This window comes from Macaca thibetana, chromosome 11, assembly GCF_024542745.1.
Source record: "Macaca thibetana thibetana isolate TM-01 chromosome 11, ASM2454274v1, whole genome shotgun sequence".
NCBI classification, from domain to species: Eukaryota; Metazoa; Chordata; class Mammalia; order Primates; family Cercopithecidae; genus Macaca; species Macaca thibetana.
The window spans coordinates 97,765,469-97,769,940 of record NC_065588.1 but is presented as its reverse complement, the minus strand read 5'-3'; the positions used below and the strand labels follow the sequence as shown (position 1 = coordinate 97,769,940).

Below are 4,472 nucleotides of genomic sequence, written 5' to 3'. Positions count from 1 at the left end.
TCTGTAAATTGTGGATAATAATTTTACTTACAAGTAAGGTTACTGTGAAATTTATCCCAGGGAATCTATGTAATGTGCTTGGGACAGTCCTGGTTTTAATACATGCTCAGCCTGGCGTGGTGGCTCATGCCTGTAATCCCAGCACTTTGGGAGGCCGAGGTGGGCGGATCACATGAGGTCAGGAGCTTGAGACCAGCCTAGCCAACATGGTGAAACCCCATCTCTACTAAAAATACTAAAATTAGCCTGATGTGGTTTCACATGCCTGTAATCCCAGTTACTAGGGAGGCTAAGGCAGGAGAATCACTTGAGCCTGGAAGGCAGAGGTTGCAGTAAGCCAAGATTGCACCATTGCACTATAGCCTGGGTGACAAGAGCGAGACTCCGTATCAAAAAAAAAAAAAAAAAAGGCCTAGGTCTTGCTTTCTTAACTACGCTCATTTTACAGATGAAGAAACAGAGACTCAGAGAGGCTAAGTAGCATATTTAAGGTCATACAGCTAGGAAAAGATAGAGGTGGAGGTTTTCAAACCGGTTCTACCTGACTCTAACCAAAGGTTTTTAACCATTCTGTCTGACTTTGTTTCCTTATATGGAGTGAGGATGAGAAGAAGAATGTGATAACAATGGCCTTATGTCCTATGGCTCTTGACAGCTTTTTTTTTTTTTTTTTTTTGAGACAGAGTCTTGCTTTGTCGCCCAGGTTGGAGTGCAGTGGCGCGATCTTGGCTCACTGCAACCTCTGCCTCCCAGGTTCAAGCAATTCTCCTGCCTCAGCCTCCAGAGTAGCTGGAATTACAGGCGTGTACAACCACACCTGGCTAATTTTTGTATTTTTAGTAGAGACAGGGTTTCACCATGTTGGCCAGGCTGATCTTTAACATCTGACCTCATTTGATCCGGCCGCCACGGCATCCCAAAGTGCTAGGATTACAGGCGTGAGCCACCGCACCTGATCTTGAGAGCTTTTATGGTGCTTGAGAACAGGAGTAAACACACATCATGATAGCTGTTTTAGCACCAAAAGTGCTCTGCTTTTACCATGTCTGGGACCTGCAGCCTCGCTGGTAAGTGACAGAACCAGGGCTCAAACCCAGTTCTTCCCTTGCCATGTCTGGTACCTCTTCCTGATTATCAAGTTGCACAACTATGCCCCATAGGCTGTGTGTATTGATCATAATTACTTTAATGGCTCCTACCAGTGTTTACACCAACAGAGGAAACTTCTCTGACACAGAACTAGTAGGGAACAGCACAGCTACACAGAGAAAGATGAGACTACAGACCCCTTCTCATGGTCCCCAATGGGGTGCCAGCGAGGTAGTGATTTTTTTTTTTTTTTTCTTGAGACGGAGTCTAGCTCTGCCGCCCAGGCTGAAGTGCAGTGGCCAGATCTCAGCTCACTGCAAGCTCTGCCTCCCGGGTTTACGCCATTCTCCTGCCTCAGCCTCCCGAGTAGCTGGGACTACAGGCACCCGCCACCTGGCCCGGCTAGTATTTTGTATTTTTTAGTAGAGACGGAGTTTCACCGTGTTAGCCAGGATGGTCTTGATCTCCTGACCTCGTGATCCACCCGTCTCGGCCTCCCAAAGTGCTGGGATTACAGGCTTGAGCCACCGCGCCCGGCCGAGGTAGTGATTTTTTTAGTGGTGTGTTCTGAACCATGACTGATGGTGAAAGGGCACTTTCTAGTCTTTCTGAAGCAGCTAAACTCTGAGGATCTTCTGGTGTATATTACTGCATTCTAATTCCAGGCACAGAGAGGTGGGCTAAATCTCAGCTAAATTCTTTTTCTTTTTTTTTCTTTTTAAATTAGCCCTGAATCGCAGTGGCTCATGCCTGTAATCATAGAACTTTGGGAGGCCGAGGTGGGCAAATCACCTGAGGTCAGGATTTTGAGAACAGCCTGGCCAACATGGTGAAATCCCATCTCTACTAAAAATACAAAAATTAGCTGGGTGTGGTGGTGCACGACTGTAACCCAGCTACTTGGGAGGCTGAGGCAGAAGAATTGCTTGAACCCAGGCGATGGGGGTTGCAGTGAGCCGAAATTGCGCCACTGCACTCCAGCCTGGGCGACAAAGGGAGACTCCGTCTCAAAAAATAATAATAAAATAAAATCGCCTTGAAGATTCAAGGCCTCAAAAAATTGGGTTAAGACTCACAATTGTTCCTCTCCACATAAATCTTTAGGAAAAGGTGAAAATTTGATATAATCTGAAGAGAAACCAGAGTATACTAGACTTTTTTTGTGGGGGGTCGAGAGATGGGGTCTCGCTCTGTCACCAGACTGGAGTGCAGTGGCGCAATCTCGGCTCACTGCAAGCTTCACCTCCCGGGTTCAAGCAACTCTCCTGCCTCAGCCTCCCGAGTAGCTGAGACTACAGGTGCCCTCCACCACGCCCAGCTAATTTTAGTATTCAGTAGAGACGGAGTTTCACCACGCTGGCCAGGATGGTCTGGATCTCTTGAACTCGTGATCCACCCGCCTCAGCCTCCCAAAGTGCTGGGATTACAGGCATGAGCCCCTGCGCCCGGCCTCTTTTTTATTTTTCTTGAGATAGGGTCTCACTGTGTCAGGCTGGAGTGCAGTGGTGCAATCGCGGCTCGCTGCAGCCTCGACCTCCCCGGCTCAAGTGATCCTCCTGTCTCAGCCCCACTAGTACCTGGGACTACAGGTGCGCACCACCACGCCTGGCTAATTTGTGTATTTTTTGTAGAGACAGGGTTTCGCCATGTTGCCCAGGCTGGTCTACCAAATTCTTTATACATCTTTATCTTAAGCCTGAAGAACACATATCCCTCTGCTTCTTCCCTTTTGGCCTCAGAAGTTTCTAAACCTAAGCCATTTACCAGCCTGGGAAAGGGAAGAGGAAAACGACTCCTCCCTTCATCTCTTAGTGGGTTTGTAATGCCTATTTTCACTTTCTAGTTTACTAAGAAGACAGACTTGCAATTGATTCTGCTTTAAATTTATGTCCTTTTGGTTAAGAATTTTTTTTTCTAGCAGTTTGTGAGTGGCAACTCTCCCTGTTTTAACAAAATTAATTAGCGGGGTAATAATGTCCTTTTTACAGAGAAGAAGCATCCTGTTCTTACAGAAGCCAGCTGGTTAACTGGGACTAGAGAAGAAGGGTGGGGGAGTCCTCTAAACTCAAAGAAGTTTAGGAAACTGGCACATTAATGGGATCCCAAGTTTTAGCTACGTGCTTATAACTGGCTATACGTTTCTGGTTCCAGTTGTCATCAGTGAGAATTCACTGCTGATAGGAGTCTAAATGGGGACAACCATTTAAGAAAATAGTCTTTAGCAAAGTTTAGCTCACAAATCCTTTTCAGGCATATATATAAGAGAAACTCTTGTATACAAGCATCAGGACATATGTGGAAAGAAGATGGTTCAGCAGCCCTGTTTATAAGGGGAAAGAACTACAAACTATATATCTATATCTATCTATAGATATATAAGTATAGACAGATAAACTCAAACATATGTAGGTCTGATAAATATATACTCACATACATAGTGACAAGAGAATGTGTGAATTGTGGTATGTTCACATAATAGAATATAGAAATGTGAAAATGAATAAACTATAGCCAAGTGCAATTACATGGAAGAATCTTGAACACATAATATTCAGGGAAAAAAGGAAAACCTAGAAAACCACTTAAAATATGATAAGATTTCTATAGAGTTCAAAAATAAACAAAACTACACAATATATTATCTGTCTCTATCTATCTATCTATCACCAATCGCGTGTGTGTATATGTGTGTGTGTGTGTGTGTGAGTAAAGCAAGGGAATAATAAGCACAAAACTTAGGACAATGGATACTTTTAGGAATGGAAAGACAAGGAAATAGATGGTCTAGGTGTGGCACATAATTTATCAAAACAATTTTTTTTTAGCTCGGCGTGGTGGCTCACACATGTAATCCCAGCACTTTGGAGACTAAGGTGGGTAGATCACCCGAGGTCAGGAGTTCGAGACCAGCGTGGCCAACGTGGCGAAGCCTGTCTGCATTAAAAATATAAAAATTAGCCGAGCATGGTGGTGCATGCCTGTAGTCCCAGCTACTTGGGAGGCTGAGGCAGGAGAATCACTTGAACCAGGAGGTGGAGGTTGCAGTGAGCCAAAATCATGCCACCTCACTCTAGCATCAGCGACAAAGCAAGACTCTGTCTCAAAAAAAAAAAAATTGTTTTTGGGCCAGGAGATGGGCTCCTGGGTGTTTATTTCACTGAAGTATTACATATACGGTTTGTATGTTTCAAAAAACATAACTAATCATAAACATTACTAAAATAATAATGACAGACAAAAAATAACAACTAAAATAATAATAAACAATGACAGACAAAAGGAACAAGGGATAAGAGAAGGTCAACTAACAAAGCAAGTGAAGTTTCAAAAAAAATTCTAAGGAAACAATTTTCCTGCTTCTTCTTCTTTTTTTTTTTTCTTTT

At 43.8% G+C, this 4,472-nt stretch overlaps 1 non-coding gene across 1 annotated transcript; it reads right to left on the bottom strand.

Annotated features, from left to right (window-relative positions):
* Window positions 1-2,121: 2,121 nt before the first annotated feature.
* On the bottom strand, window positions 2,122-2,237 carry LOC126931958 (U5 spliceosomal RNA). Its single transcript, XR_007718053.1, has one exon. It is a non-coding gene; the product is annotated as a U5 spliceosomal RNA (small nuclear RNA).
* Window positions 2,238-4,472: the final 2,235 nt, after the last annotated feature.